Source organism: Electrona antarctica (assembly GCF_951216825.1).
Source record: "Electrona antarctica genome assembly, contig: scaffold_25, whole genome shotgun sequence".
NCBI lineage: Eukaryota > Metazoa > Chordata > Actinopteri > Myctophiformes > Myctophidae > Electrona > Electrona antarctica.
Genome location: NW_027637034.1, coordinates 11,195,312 through 11,213,209, shown reverse-complemented (window position 1 = coordinate 11,213,209; position 17,898 = coordinate 11,195,312).

Genomic DNA, 17,898 nt, shown 5'->3' with positions numbered 1-17,898 from the left:
ATATAAACTCACAAAACAACACCACGCAACAGCATAGACTGCAGGACTCCTCCACCATTTACCACGCTATCGTCTGCTACGTTAGTTGACAGAGTAAATTGTTTAAACAGCCAACGCTGGCCACGGCTAATATCGCTAGCCAAACGCTAGTAGCCAAGCACCAGAGCGCGCTCACTGTACACCACGCGTCGCTCGCTTAATAATCATTCATCAATGCGGACATAACGTGGTAAATGTTCATATAAGCACACAATTGTACAAATGCTTCTTACACTTGACTTATCTCCAGAGTCCTCAGTCCTGCAGCCCCACAATGCCATATGCCAGTCTAGCCTTAAAATCTACATTTACATGTTATTCAATATATTACTTTAGCACAAAATAGCCTATAGGCTTTTCTAAACCAAGCCCTCATTCAAAAGTTAAGTAAGTAAATGTTATTTATAAAGCACCTTTCGAAACAAAGTTAGAAGGTGCTGAACAATTTGCACAGTATAAACAATAGAAGAAAATTAAAAACAAGGAACATATCACACAGTTGTGACAATATAGCAGAACAAAAACAAACAAGGCAGAACAGAAACAGGGCTATAAAAATGAATGTAGGTTGTCTGTCATTGTATTTTCTGTGAATTAACTCAGTTTAATCCAGTGATCCTCAGCCATTTTAATTTCAAGGACCCCCAAATTAAATGTATATGAATTAACCTAGGGTGACAGGGTCCTAGGCCATTTCATTATGATTTTCATCTCTGCACTGGGACCCCATGTTACAGACATGTTTACAATATTTTACAGTAGCTACTTATATTTTGTTATTTAAAGCTGTGATTATTTATTTAAGAAGCACTGTTCTGAACCAATGTTCACCTTTAAATAAAAAAAATGTAATCATCCTTAACCTTTAAGCTAAAATAATGATGACCGGGGACTTAAAATCATTGTTTTAATTGATGGCCTTCATGCCCTGGCACTTGGCCTTGTGCCCTCAAAAAGTTGACCACAATAAAGGCCAAGTGGCCTTGCCCCTAAAATGATGAAATTCCAGGCCTGCTCTCATCTCACTTCATGCCTAATTAGAAATTATGCTCTTTTCTTAGATTATTTTTGACGCATGACTCCATGGAAGCTGCATCCAGGATGAGGAGTAAAGGGCTTCTCCAGAAAATTGTTCAGAAAGCAATTGGACTTTATTCTGTTCCATCTGAAGTTGATGAAGCTAAATCATATGATGTTGATGTCATTTCAATGAGGTGTCAGTGTCCTGTGTCCATTGGAGGTAATGTGTGCAAGCACATTATTCTCGCTCAAGAAAAATGTCAAGAAATGGACAAAAATATAGATGAACTCAGACAAGAGGTAGCCAGGTCCCTCTTTGAACAGAAATATTATGAATGGGATGGAAAGAATCTGATTGTACATCATCAAACATCAGACGTGGAGGTTGTTGGTGTGGAAGCTAAACAGTGCAGTTGTCTGGCTAATAGCCTTAAAGAAATGTGTGTGTGTGTGTGCATCATACTATCACAGATGCTACTGCAGGACTGTTTGCCTGAGGAAAGTGACAACCAGTTGACTGATATGACTGTCAGTGTAAAAAGGTCTAAATCTGTGAAAGAGTTGATAGCAGAATAGAGCGTCGCAGTCCCGCCCCCTTTCATGACGACGCCAGGCCCAGGAAATGAATCCCAATGCATTTTTCCCATAGACATTTAAAAACGTATTTATTTAAAGACCTTTTAAGCGTTGTACGAAGCCAACTCTTGTCGTGACAAATCATGACAACACACACAATATTTTGGACCAAACAAAAGAAAGAAAAACAACAAAGTGTTGTAACCTGCCGTTTTTATCTACTTTCTAATTGTTTGGCCCGAAAAATTGTGTTTGTTGTCATGATTTGTCACGACAAGAGTTGGCTTTGTCAAATACTTCCTTAATGTCGAGGGAGTTCAACAAACCATGTGCAACCCACCCTGGGCAAGACCTACGCTGAAAAGACTATCAGCGGAAGTGGCGGAAGTGTTGCGTGTAAGATAACTACGTCACGCGGTGCGGCTGTGTTTACTAGTCCCCACCCAATGATCATTTCAGCGGGAATACATTTTCGGGAACACAACGCTGCGATTGGTCAAAAAACGTTAACTTCCGGGGGGGGGGGGGGGTTACACGGCGGAAGTGCCACCTTTCGATAGCTTCTCTGCCTTAGGTTGTGACCAGGCTCTTCTTTTTCGCAGTTAAGTGAGCCTGGGACCGAGGCTATGTGCAACCCAGATTCGGCAAAACAAGGACTAAAGTCAAGGGACTTCATGAACGCTGCCTGGGTAAAACAAAACAGCAATGCCAACATCTCATGGGTTCATGTCCAGGATGATGGACATGACCCACATTCATTTGACTTTAAATTGTCCAATTGATTTTGTATGGCTTTATCCATGATGCTCTGGGTCATGTCCATCATCCTGGACATGAACCCATGAGTGGCCAGGTCCAGAGTAGGCATGCCGCGGTTTACCGAATTTCGGTAATACCGCGACAGGAACAGCCACGGTGTTGATACCGTGAGATTTCCGAGTTCACGGTATTTTAATACAGCGTCGGTGGGCGGCGCATGCTGCGCATGCAGTGCAACTCCACTCCCAGACTAAGGCGAAACATTTATTTTCACCACACAGCTGCAGTAGATTGAAAAGTTGCTTCCTACCTTTGAGTTAGTGTTGCTGAAAGACACCCAGATCCAATTGTATATTCCATATTTCCACATGTACTAAACTAAAAGTGTGAACTGTCAACACAGAGGCACGCAGTTGTGAGCATGCGCAGATTGCACTACCAGATTGTACCAGATTGCGCTCCAGCATGCAGGGTACAAAACGGCCATTAGGGGGAGCCATAGTACAGTGAAATACAGTGGGGAATAGCTATTGATTCATTGATTGAATACTTTATTGGCAGAAATGTAATCAGTATAGGGTACAGTCAAAACATGTCCAAAGGGATCACTGAAAAAAGTCCTTGCAGTCTTGTTTCCATTCGGTCCTGGGTAATGAATTCATAATCATGACAAGTCACATGACAAATAACAAAATTCAAATTATCATAAAAGGTAAAAATAAAAAAATAAGATATGTAGACCTACAGGTTGGGGAACAAAGAAGGGATTATAAGGAGGTGGGGGTAGTCACTAGACATAGGGGGGGGGGGGGGGCAATCTTTTTTTGTCTTCTTTTTTTAATATAAATACCGAGGTATAGGTTTTCAATACCGGCACCGTACTGTAAAATCTCATACCGTGGCATGCCTAGTCCAGAGTCTCCATATTGGTCTTCAGGACCTCAAATGTTCTCCTCAGGTTACATCTGTAAAGCACATATAATGGCTGTGAGAAGGATTGTACTCCACATACTACATTTATGTCAATAAACTTCAGTCATCTGTGCAAATGTAAACTTTAGTCATTTGTGGTCTTTGCACTATAAATGAAACAAACTCATGACAATACAGAATTCCGCAGTGTGCACTAAGCATGCATTCCTTACCCGGTTCAGTTGACATAAAGTCACCACTACAGAACGACATTACATTAGAGATTGCATTGAGTTAATGAATGACGGTGAATACTTTTTTGCTAGTGTACATTATGTATTCAAAGGGGTGAACCATACTTTAACTCAGACAGCCTCCCACGTGTCTGCGCAGTGTCCTCTGCCTCTGGAATGATGTCCCCAATTTGGCTGAAGTCCAGCTGACTCCTCACTAGGTCAGCCACACTAGTGCACATTGCATCTACCTCTACCTCTAAAATCTAAAAGTTAAATTACATTGCAAGTAGGCACCACAACAAGGTGTCTGTGACTATGAAAAGTATGGGGTAAAAAAGACATAACTAGCCTTCGCAAAGTCTGGACAATAATGAGGACACTGCTGTCAGGGCAGCGTGCTCTAGCCCTGCTGCCGCCAGCTGCTCCTTCAACTCCGGTCTCTTGTTGTTGTCTTGCATTGTGTAGGCTACAATGGACGACAGCGACATGCACTCCGGTGGTGCCATTTGCCGCCCCAACTCCTCCACTGTGATGGTGCATCTGTGTGGACAAATATCAGATTACATGACAAATAATTCAATATGAAAGACAAGTCATTATGTCAAATGTGAACACCACTAGTCGCTGCTTTCTCCACTCTAAAGTCCAACCTTTGAGCATGGGAATTCTACCTCAAGATCTTCGCCAATACCTTCTCTAAGGCCCCCACATCTATCCGTGGGTTTCTTTTAAGTTCGTCTCACTACCCAATCCCATAGTGTGACAGATTTGTAAGTGCTAAAGCAATCCCTTGTTATTACAAAGTCACATTTCTGGCATGCATCCAGTATTATGCAGATTAAAAAAAACCTGTGTGAAGTGAGGGGTGCTCTTATCATACATCACATTCCAACCGTGCACAACCAATCAATTCACAAATGTCATTCTGGCCAATAACAATTTGCGTCCTCACTTTTGACTTCAATGTGTGTGTTTATACAATGTTTGCATTTACACAAACCCTGAAAGCTGGTTTGCGTTTACACAAACCCTCAAAACTGGACATAGGAGGGGCCAGGGCTGCCAAGTTTCAGAAAATGCCAAGAGTGAGACCTTAGTGTCCTAATGCGGCGAAAATAAATTGGCCTTTTTTAATGTCGATTTGGCCTTTTTTAACATTGATTTAGAGTCTAAATCAATGTTAAAAAAGGCCAAATCGACATTAAAAAAGGCCAATTTTAGAGGAATGCAGACATCCCACCCTAGAGTGGTGCAGCTCCATGTGGGGGTCCCCGGCCGGTTCCTGCCAGCCGCCCCACGTCCTAAACGGTATAGAAATGACGAGTTACCATGTGGGGGGCCCCGGAACATCCAGACCCCCAGGAACACGCCCGGTGGGTCGGTCAGTCGGCCATTTCTCAACGGTTTTGGACGGGGGTGGGTTCGTTGGAATCCCCCCTGCCCTTACCAGATCTTAGAAAAAACTTGCAGTTCTTGCCAGCAAGGTGTTGTTTGGACATATCCAGATGAATCTAGAAGTTTTGTTCGAGAAATTATACCACTGTCTTAAAGTTCATACATTAATACTTGCACGGTTGTTTAGAGCAGCTCTGCTACAAAGCCATCTTGGTTGGTCTTGAAACGCACAATGTAGGCAGGATCATCATCTGAGATCTTCATTGCTTGCAGGAGATGGCACAGGGCAGGTAGAACGACAGAGCAGGAGACATCTTTTTCCCCACCAAGGAGCTCAGTGACGTCCCTACGGGAACTGCCCATAGATCCGAAGCGCGCGCACACTCACACACGCACACACACACACACGTAAACCTTAAGAGGGGTGAATTGACACCAAAAACTGTTTGTATTAGCATCCGTCAACATGAAAACACCACAATGTCACAGCAGGACACACACAGAGCAGGACACAGAGCACAGCACACACACACACACACACACACACACACACACACACACACACACACACACACACACAGAGCAGGACACAGAGCACAGCACACACACACACACACACACACACAGAGCAGGACACAGATCACAGCACACACACACACACACAGAGCAGGACACAGAGCACAGCGCACACACTTACTTGCTTATGCTTATGGTAGTCCATCGTATCCGATGATGACTTCTACTTCTTCTTCTGGTGAGTTTTGAGGTGACTGTGAAGTCCAATCCGAGCGCCACATGATTTATTGCAGTGAGGGCATATGAAGTCAGTATTAGTTGTGGCCTTGGCTGCAGTGGTCATCTTTCTCTTCTGGCGTTTCTTCTCCCTCGCCTCACTCCTCTCCTCTTCAAAACGCTGAAGTCCAGTATGGCAAAGCTGCCTCCATAAAGGCCGTTCTGAGGCAGAGCTTTCCAGCTGGGTGTGCTGTATTCCACACCTCTTCAGTGCGGTTTTGAGCTGGTCCTTATATCTCCGCTTTTGACCTCCTGCAGATCGTTGGCCATGATGTAGCTGGCCATAGAGCAGTTGGCGTGGAAGCCTGTCCTCTGGCATCCTGATGGTGTGGCCAACCCACCGCAGTTGGTACTGAAGGAGTGTGGCCTCCATACTCTTGGTGCCAGTTCTACTCAGGACTTCTGTGTGTGGTACACGATCACGCCAGGTCAACCCAAGGATGCGCTGGAGACATTTAATGTGGAAGTTCTCCAGCTGTTGGATGTGGCGGCGATACAAGGTCCAGGCTTCACAGCCGTAGAGAAGTGTGGAGACGCAGATGGCTTGGTAGACTGCTACCTTGGTGTGTATGCGTAGGTCTTTGTTCATATAAACTCTCTTACGCAGTCTACCAAAGGAGGCTGAGGCAGACCTTATGCGGTTTTGAACGTCATTGTCCATGCTGCAGTTCTCGGAGAGGATGCTTCCAAGATACTTGAAGTCTGGGACTACTGCTAGAGGCTTGCTGTCGATTTTAAAGACAGGTGATGGTGGTCGAGTTGGAGGAGGAGAGTTCCACTGACAGAGTACTTCAGTCTTTGCAGTGTTCACAGTAAGACCCAGTCTGCTATAGGCCTTCACAGCAGCTGTTAATGTTGCCTGCAATGCCTCTGGTGTATGTGCCACAAAGGCACAGTCATCCGCATACTGTAACTCCACTATGTTGACCGTTTTTACTTTAGTAGCAGCCTGCAGCCTCCTGATGTTAAACAGGTTCCCGTCCAACCTGTAATCCACCAGCACACCACTGCTTCCCTCAACCTCTTTGTGCAGTAGCCAGGTGACGCTCATGAGGAAGATGTTAAACAGTACAGGTGCAAGTACACAGCCCTGTCTAACACCCGTGCATACCTTGAAAGGCCTGGACTCCTGTCCTCCTGTTGTCACCTGAGCCATCATGCCCTCATGAAAGCTTTTCAGTATGTTGACAAACTTCTGCGGGCAGCCAACCTTGAGAAGGACCGCCCAGAGCAAGTCTCTGTTGACCGTATCAAAGGCCTTTGATAGGTCCACGAAAGCCATGTGTAGATCTTGATGTTGTTCTCTACACTTCTCTTGTAGCTGGCGAGTTGTAAAAACCATGTCCACAGTGCTGCGATTTTTCCTGAAGCCACATTGAGACTCGGGCAGTAGGTGTTCCGTTATGCTCCGTATGAGTCTTGACAGCATCACTTTGGCGAGAACCTTGCCGGCAACAGACAGGAGGGATATTCCCCTACTATTGCCGCAGACAGACTTCTCACCCTTCCCTTTGTATATGGTTACAACATTAGCGTCCCGCCATTGTTGGGGGACTGCTCCATGCTTCCATACATCAGCAATGAAGTGGAAAATTGCTCTGGTGCAGAGATAGCCTCCCTGTTTAAGGATCTCTGCTGGGATGCCATCAGGGCCAGGGGTCTTGTTGTTCTTCAGTGACCTGACTGCAGCCAGGACTTCAGAGAAGGTTGGAGGAAGATCCAATTCTTCAATGGTTGGATGGCTGGGAAGCTCTTCCAGGACTGCCAGATCAGGAGTGGCAGGTTGGTTTAAAAGGGTCTGGAAGTGTTCAGCCCATCTATACACACACACACACACACAGAGCAGGACACAGAGCACAGCGCACACACACACACACACACACAGAGCAGAGCACACACACACAGAGCAGAGCAGAGCAGAACACACACACACACACACACACACACACACACAAACACACACACACACACACACGCAGAGCAGAGCAGAGCACAACACACACAGCACGCAGAGCACGCACACACACACACACACACACACACACACACACACACACACACACACACACACACACACACACACACACACACACACACACAGAGCAGAGCACATACACACACACTTACTTGCATGGCTCCAGCAGTTTCTCCAGCTTTGCCAACTTCTCATATTCAGCATCTGTTGGGAGGGCCAGCTTGTGCGTCTGCTGAGACAGCGTTGCGTGCACTGCGTCTCTGTTGCGCCTCAAACGCTCGATCATCGCTAGGGTTGAATTCCAGCGTGTTGGAACGTCTTGCACGAGTGACTCCTGGTCTTGTTCAAGGGATGCTTGCTGGGCATTCAGCTCGTCTGTGTTGGCCGGACTGTGTTTGAAATGTCCGACCACTTTTCGACACTTGGCCAGTACACCATCAAAACCACCATCCCGAAGTGACATTACAATGGCCCTCTGTACAAATGCGCAACGCAGGGCAAGTGCTCAAATGGCAATATTCTCCCTGCTGCTATCATGTTGGGAGCGCTGTCGGTTCCAATGGTGGTCATTATTTTATTAGCAACGTCGAGAAACTGCCTGGCACACGCTTCTGCAAAGTGACGCTCCTCTGTTTTTATCACACCTAACGTTAGGACAGACAAAGTAGATCAGAATAAGTTTGCTAGTAATAGGCAACTTACAATTAGCAGGCTGGCGTTGTTGGGGCTAGCTAGCAAACGTAGGTAATGTTGGCTGGTGGAAAAATAAATCAATCAATCCCTGATAACGTTAGCTAAAGCTGTGTAAATGTTAGGCTGAATTAGCTATATTACATGGGGTTGGGGTTGGTTTCAAGTTGGATATTCAGCCAGTCGGATGGTTATATGTTGTGGTTGGTTGGCTGGGTATCCAGCCCGAGACCAACTTCACCGTGGTAAATTACTTTAAATTACATAACGTACCTAAGGCGAACAAGTGAAGTTCCCAGCTGACATTGATGAAGTGTAAGGTAACGCCAAGGTAGTTGTCGTTTTTGAAAGATGTCCAATGGTCCCCAGTCAGTGCTACACACGCCGCCCCGGTCAACTTTTCATCTTTCGCAGCTTTCTCTGCGGCGTACTGGTCATGGATTCTCCTCGTGATAGTTCGTCTCGCAAGGTAGTTTGTAAGATGGGTCGCCTGTGGCCGCCTGGAGAAGAAGCTCGAGCCCATCATCTACAACCACACTGATAGGCCGGCAGTTGATGGCAATCCACTGAGCTAGGAGATTAGTTAGCTTGGCTGATAGAGCTGGGCTGATGGGCTTACCGCGGTTGCACTCGAGTATTGTAGTTTGACGAACACTTTTCCCCCGGAGCAATATTAGTGCTTGGCCCGGTAGCTTCGCTAACTAACATCAACAAAGGGATGCTTGTGCTTGGGAAGCTTCTTGAAAACAAATTTGCCCTGAAGCAAACCTGGGTTCACAGCGTCCTCCATGCTGACGTTTGATGTGGCACGCCACATCAATGTTAATTAATTTCACCCTTGTCCCGGTTAGGTTAGGACTTGTTACCGCCCCCCTCCCAGAGTATTTCGGCCAGGTAAAACCATCAAAGTGAAATTCATAGCTTGCTCGCTCTTGCTCGCTCTATGCAGACCCAGCTCCCAACGGCGATATTTTTTTATCGAGCGATAAGAGTATCGCGTTAACGCAGCACGTCAACGCCGATAACGGCCCAGCATTAGTATATATATATATATATATATATATATATATATAGGGGTGACAGGGGTGAGTGACAGGCATCATGAACAGACGGGTGAGTGACAGGCATCATGAACAGACGGCTCGGGGACCATTTCGGGCCGTCACAGTGCGTTAAGTGCGTTAAATATTTTAACGAAATTAATTAATGCCGTCAAACATCTGTATTTATAGCACGTTTAAAACAGAAGCTGACCAAAGTGTTGTAGCCTCAGGCATATAGCAAACAGAGCATATAAAATATAAAACCCATGACACAATCAGAAGCACCAATAAACCATTTGAATATAGAATAATTCAATCACCAGAATCATCTTTAATATTGTCACATCACAGTTTTACAAGTAAAACAGTAGGTGGAATTCGTTTTTGTGCATAGTTCGCATCATGTTATTTTTTTCGAGTGGGTCGAGTGATCAAGACAATAAAAATAAAGATACATTAAGCTCGTTCCACACAGCACAAATTTGCCAAATACTGCCTTCACTTTAATTTGTAAATGGCTACTAGAACCTTTTATTTTATGCAGTAATGCAGGCCGTTTTAGACCTGCATTACTTTCTTTTGATTTTGGACCTTTTCCTACAACACACGTTATCATGGAATGGATCCCATCGCAGTTTTAGGAAAACCCTGATGTGATTGGCCAGTAGTCGCTGTGATTGACAGGGAGAGGGAGAGGGGGGGGAGAGAGAGGGGTTTGTGTTCTTTTTCCTACAACGCCTTTTTTTCAATGACGACACGCACTCACTTGTTGTGTACACGTGTGTGAGAGAGAGAGAGAGAGAGAGAGAGAGAGAGAGAGAGAGAGAGAGAGAGAGAGAGGTGTGTCTTATGGTACTTCACGCTTCAGTGAGCTCACCCGACAGAGCAATTGGGAGAGAGACCTAGGCTGCATTCCACAAATTCTTGATACTTAACTCACCATCTGCCTGGAGGAGATAAAGGCGTGGATGAAACATAACTTCCTGCAACTAAACAGCTCCAAAACAGAAGCCATTCTCATCGGCACCCCACACCAGGTTCAATCATCCCCCATAACAAGCATCACCTTCTCTGGCCAGGACATTCCACTTTCATCAGTTGTCACAAACCTGGGTGTTAAAATGGACCCCCACCTCAACTACGAGGCCCACATCAAACACCTCTGCAAAACATCATTCTTCCATCTAAAAAACATAGCCAAACTCCGTCCCACCCTCTCTCTACCTGATGCTGAAAAGTTGGTCCACGCCTTTGTCTCCTCCAGGTTGGACTACTGCAACGCACTTCTCATCAGGATCCCTAGCAAGAGCCTTCAAAGGCTCCAATACATTCAGAACAGCGCTGCTAGGATCCTGATGAGAGTGCGTAAATACGAGCACATCACACCCATCCTCCGCTCACTCCACTGGCTCCCCATCTCATTCCGGACTGAATATAAGATTTCCCTGCTAACCCACCAGTGCATCCATGGCAATGCCCCCCCCTACCTCAAGGAACTTGTCACAGTTCAATCCTCTACCCGCTCCCTCCGCTCCTCAAACACCAACCTCCTCAAACCCTCAAAAACAAACCTTCGCACCATGGGTGACCGGGCCTTCTGCTCGGTCGCCCCCGAACTGTGGAACGCTCTCCCCGCCCACCTGAGAGCCCCACAGTCGGTTGACATTTTTAAGAGAGGACTAAAAACTTTCCTTTTTACCAAAGCATTTTTATAGCCTTGCCCTTTTGTTTTAAATGTTCCTTATGTTTTAAATGTTCCTGTTTTATTAGATGTTTTTAATGGTGTGTTGTTTCTTCTGCTTTTATTTTCTGTAGCACTTTGAGATTCCTTGGAATGTAAAGTGCGTTATAAATAAAATCCATTATTATTATTATTATTATTTAACCCCACACAACTGGAGCAATTAAGGCACTCGGCTAGAGAAGCAAGGGAGGGCCCCTCCCTTGCTTCTGTAGCTGCTCAGCCTCAGAGCATTGGCTAAGTCGCTAAGAGGTAGTGTTAAATCAGAAAATCCATCGCGAGCGCGGGCCGCAAAAGACGGCTCCGCGGGCCGCAATCGCCACTTTGACAACCCTGGTTTAAACAGTTGGTTTATGGACTGTGATGTTGTGGGTTGAATTCCTTCACTAAAATACTTGCAACTGACTTGAAAAGTTGTTTATGGTGTTTATTTCTCAATATAAAGGCTTTATATTATATATGTAAGTCCTGTGTTGGTTGCAAGCTTGTGGTTAAATCCAGATGAGGAAGAACTCATTAAAAAGGAGAAACAATATATAATATATAATATATATTTTCACGATTTTTCAAAAATAGCAGACCTACAAGCTCGTAGCGCGCCACTCGGTGGCGCGCTATGAGCTTGTAGATCTGCTATTTTTCAATAGCTAAATTATAACAATGTTTAAAACACCAAAAGGGGTTCCCGCCCAAAATGGGTTAACTGTCCTTTTGCGCAGATCACGCAAACCTCAGCAAAAAGAAAAGGACAATATCGATGGCCTCCAACTGTATGGTCATGAAGACCACCCAAAGAATAAGGTTGCGGAAATAAGCGGCCAAAATGAGTTTTCTCAGATGGGTGGCTGGGCTGGCATGATGTGGCATGTCCCTTAGAGATAGGGTGAGAAGTTCAGTCACGCAAGAAAGAGTAGTGTCGCTGCTTCTTCGCCTGGAAAGGAGCCAGCTTAGGTGGTTTGGGCATCTGGTTAGGATGCGTCTCGAGCGTCTCCCTAGGGAGGTCCTCGATGCATGTCCCACTGGGAGGAGGATCAGATAGAGGGGATTATATCTCCAAACTGGACCTTGGATAAATGGTGCGTTTATATAGCGCTTTTATCCAAGGCGCTTTACATAGACACACACATTCACATACACATTAATTCACCAATGGCGGAGGAAACCATACAAGGCAAGTCTTGCTCAAGGACACTTCGACACTAACTCTGGGGGAGCGGGATCGAACTGGGAACCTCACGGTTTCCATTCGGCTGTTCAGTGACAAGCCACTCTACCCCCTGTAGTACAGGAGCTCTATGGAAAATACAGGATCAACCTCAAACTAATTGCAAAAACACCAAACTCAGCTGATTTTGTATCTTCAATATATGAATAACAGGAAAAAAAAGTTGCCTGGAATTGTCTGAGGGGAAAGTGTTGAAAATGGTGAAAAACTGTAATAGATGGATGGATGGATGGGTGTCAAACTACTGAGAAAATAAATGCAAAAACACGGGAGTGAAGCAGTGAAAGAAATAGGGTGCAGGTCTTTTTTCCGACACACAAATAGCCGACCCAAATACCGTCTTTTTACTCCAACAGTCCGACATGATATTAGAAAGACAGAAGTTCCCGCAATAGTCCGAAAACCGTAGTTTAGACGAGGCAATAGTCCGACACGGGAGACCGAGCGCACAACGGCAACGCAACGCAAGTGAGTGTGCGTGCGTGCGGGTGTGCGGCGGCAACGCAAGTGAGTGTGCGTGCGGCTGTGCATGGGTGCGGCGGCAACGCAAGTGAGTGTGCGTGCGTGCGGGTGTGCGTGGGTGCGGCGGCAACGCAAGTGAGTGTGCGTGGGTGCGGAGGCAACGCAAGTGAGTGTGCGTGTGTGGGCGCGGCGCACACACCTGTGTGTGTGTGTGTGTGAGAGAGGGGGGGAGGAAGAGAGAGAGAGGGGAGGGAGAGACAGAGAGGGGGGGGAGAGAGAGAGAGAGGGAGAGAGGGAGGGAGGGGGGAGGGAGAGAGAGAGAGAGGGGGAGAGAGAGAGGGGGAGAGAGAGAGAGAGAGGGGGGAGATAGGAAGAGAAGAATATAGGGATGTGAATAAATTATTATCCAGCGTGATTCATAGCGACATAATACATAATACATCATGTCAATTAAAAGCACTACTACTACAGACCACTGCCTGTCTCGTTATTTCCACCCCACTATCTGCGTGTGTGTGTGTGGGGGGGGGGGGGGGGGGCTGAGTGAGTCCCCTCTCGCTGCATGTGGCAGAGAGAGAGGGGGGGAGGGAGAGAGAGAGATAGGGGGAGAGAGAGAGAGAGGGGGGGAGGGAGAGAGAGAGAGAGAGGTGCACGTTTGTGTGTGTGTGGGGGGGGGGGGGGGGTGAGTGAGTCCCCTCTCGCTGCATGTGGCAGAGAGAGAGAGATAGAGAGGGGAGAGAGAGAGGCTACACACCCCATTTCCGCTCCCTCACTTAATATCCCCAAGTTCAGTGTCTCAGACGTCCTGTGCGACCAGGAACACGGACTGTAGAAATGAACAATATTGGTTCACACAGAGCTCAGCTCATCACAACCTAGTGATCTTGCAGATCAGTTATTTTCAATGAACAGTGTTAACGTGGAGATCAATCAATAAAAAAAACGCATCGGATCTAGAGGTAGGCCTATTATATAGTTTGGCGCACTGGGGTGTCTGGTCACAACAATGCAATTCCATTCCAAGACTCTGCCACCCACAACAGACCATCAACGCAACGCGCCTCTTAGGGGCCCGCCTCTTAGAGCACCCTCTTGGAGCACCCCCCCCCACACACACACACACACACACACACACACACACACACACAACACACGCAGATAGTGGGGTGGAAATAACAAGACAGGCAGTGGGCTGTAGTAGTAGTGCTTTTAATTGACATGGTATGTATTATGTCACTATGAATCACGCCTCTCTATCCCTCTCCCCCTCTCTCTCTCTGCCACATGCAGCGAGAGGGGACTCACTTTTAACTCCCCAGTTTGACGGCAGCCCTTGCCACAAACTGTACACGTAAATGGCCTTTCCCCTGAATGAATCATTGTGTGCTTCATTCATTCATCTGACATCACTGTCTTCAGTGATGTCAGATTCAGAATAGTGTGATGAGAGAAGCTGGTCATCACTATTTAGTTGTGATGTTCCACAGTCCTCTACATCAGCTTGTGTTTCCATGTTGTAACGGTTTCCGCAGTTAAATGGTTAATTGTCTTAGGGGTGCCAGGTATATCTAGTCTACCAGAGAAAGGTTATTTCTCCTTGTTTTATGAGTTCTTCCTCATCTGGGTTAACCACTGGTGAAACCGACACAGGACTTACATATTAAAATGTAAACCCTTATACCAAGAATAAAACACACAAAACACGTTGTCAACTCAGGTTCAAGTTCTTATATTGAAATATCAACCAGCTTAAATCAATTCAACAGTTCATGAACAAACCAACAAAATAAACAAAAACTGTATGTCAGGAACTGGGGTTACACACGTAACCTTACCACCGTCAATTCACTTAAACACGTTTACCTTCCCAAAGTCATAGATATAGATATTAGATATAAAGAAAAAGAAGAAAAATAAGTGTACCACGGGTCGGTGACCGGCGAGGATTCAAATGTTCAGATCCAGACGCAATGTGAATGTTAATGTGTGAGTCCGTCTGTCCGAGCAGATCGGCTCTTTCCAAACAACAAAATAATAAACAAAATAAGCGCTAAGGTGACTAAAATGTAGGGATGGAGCTCGATAACCGATACCGAAAAAATCCCATAACAAGCTTATTGAGTACCCGTTATCAATAAGCTTTGGGCTTATCAAGCCTGTTATCGACCATAGTATGGCCCTTGACGTCATGTTTAAACAATCAAGACAAGAGGTGATCAAAAAATAAATGTAATCATCCATGCTGGCACAACTGTATTGATACCTGCCAAACAGTGCTGCTCGGGTAAACAAATTTACACTTTAAAAGTGACGGTACACATATTAACCAGTTAACAGTTTCTTTAATAATAATTTATTGGTAAAAAAGGTCAATTGCCTTCTGTCTGTTAGAAAAGTACTGTATTTGAAGGCCCTAGTAAAAGATACTGGTTCTCTTCAGAATGTATTGTATAGTAATATAATAGAAATTGCTCGATAGTGGGCTCGATAAGAACCAGGCTCGATAAGCCTGATCGATATCAATAAGAATTAACGAGCTCCATTCCTACTAAAATGTGACTAACACAAATTAAAACTATTCAAGAGTCTGTGACTAAAACAACATTTGCTGCCAAAAACAACACTGTGTATGAGTAGGCTATATCCACTCTACTTATCACACAAAAAGGATCACATGCAAATTGGTTGGTCGATCCATTCATTCATCAATAGGGTTACACACCCTAACCCATTCTCACCTGTCCATTAACAATGGATCCTCCAAAACATTCCACAACATTCACAACCCATTATTCTAACATCAGCCGGCCCTGGCCATTGTTGCACACAGCACCTGTGCGGGGATGCGCACGCACGGACGGACCACTCGTCCTGTTCTTATTCTACTAGATGTACTTGTAGTTACAGGCTAAGTACAATGGACAGTATGCACACTGTACTTACTCATGTCATGTTCAATATAGCAAGTTCAAGAAAAATATGTGTAGACTGTACAATTATACTCATGTTCCTTATAGTAATAGTTTGGTATGAAGGATGTCAAATGAAGCCTGTATTGTTCACACAGTACAAGACGATGTGATGCGATGAGCTTTCTGTAATGAACACACATAAAGGATCTGTAGCTGTCAAGCCTTTATTTGAAAAAAGAAGACATTACGGACAGTGAGTCAAACTAAGTGATTGAAATACACCAGTCCACATACACTAGTTCAAACAACATGTCAACACACAGAGACAAGTTTCAATTGTACCACTAGTGCATGAATATTCATGAATGACATTTTAATTGCTGACAAATGTGGGCAAACTGCTTTGCATATTAGTATAGTCAGTATCAGCATTATCCAAGTTGAAAATTGATTACAAAATGTATAATCCATCATGTTTAATGTATTTAGCTAAACTGCTGATAATTGACATTAAGTGTCAACATAATGCCTTATTTGAAGAAAAAAACACTCATTATTTAACAGCTTTTCCTCTTTATGACACGTCTGTATGTGTGTTTTTAGATTGCAATTCTGACTAAAGCCTTTTCACAAACTGTACACGTAAATGTTTGTTCCCCTGTATGAGTCCTCATGTGTCATTTTAGATCACCCGTTTGACTACAGCCCTTGCTACAAACTGTACATAAAGGGCCTTTCCCCTGTATGAGTCCTCATGTGTACATTTAAATTCCCATTATTAGTGCAGCCTTTGCCACAAACGGTACACGTAAAAGGTTTTTCCCCTGTATGGGTCATCATTTGTGCTTTTAAATCCCCATTATGACCACAAACTGTACACGTTCCCCTGTGTGAGTCATCATGTGTCGTTTTAGATCACCCTTTTGACTACAGCCCTTGCCACACACTGTACATGTAAAGGGATTGTCCCCTGTATGTGTCCCCATGTGTACAATGCATTCTATGAAGACGTAATACTACAAAGAAACTAAACAAATGGTCAAACTAAGTGATTAAAATAGACTATTATAATAATAGCTGAAACAACACATGTCAACACACAGAGACGAATTACAATTGCACTATAGTGCATGAATTCCCAATGACATTTGGACAAACACAAATTATCATATTGTTATATCAGTATCAGCAAACTCTAATGCCTTCTTTGAAGAAGAAAAACAATCATCATTTTACAGATTTTTCCGACGCATGTGTCTTTGTGTGTTTTTAGAATATCAATCCGACTAAAGCCTTTTTTACAAACTGTACACGTAAAGGGCTTTTCCTATGTGTGAGTCATCATGTGTAATTTTAGATTACTCATTTGACTACATCCTTTGCCACAAACTGTACATGTAAAGGGAATTTCCCCTGTATGTGTCCTCATGTGTAATTTTAGATTACTCTTTTGACTACAGCCCTTGCCACAAACTGTACACGTAAATGGCTTTTCCCCTGTATGAGTCCTCATGTGTGATTTTAAGTTAAATTTTGTATGAACGCCTTTTCCGCAGACTGTACACATAAAGGGTTTTTCCCCTGTATGAGTCCTCGTGTGCTTTTAAATTCCCATTATGAGTACAACCCTTGCCACAAACTGTACACGTAAAGGGCTTTTTTCCTGTGTGAGTCATCATGTGTCGTTTTAGATCACCCTTTTGACTAAAGCAAGTGCCGCACACTGTGCAAGCAAATGGCTTTTCCCCTGAATGAATCATTGTGTGCTTCTTCAGATGATCCTTGCGATTAAATTTTTTACCACAATCTGCACAACTAAAACATTTCTTACCTATGTGACACCTCGTGGAGTGACTTTGTTTTGATTTTAGGTCATGGAGCAGCTTGTTGCTCAAAGACAAACTATTATCTCCCATGTGTTGTGTATTGTGCGATTTCAGTGTGTTTAAACATGACTGGTCATTCATGGTCTCATCCCACTCATCACTGTCTTCAGTGATGTCAGATTCAGAATAGTGTGAAGAGAGGAGCTGATCATCACTAGCTGGTTGTGATGTTCCACAGTCATCTACATCAGCTTGTGTTTCCATGCTTTTAGATGAGGTGCAGGCTACAGGTTCT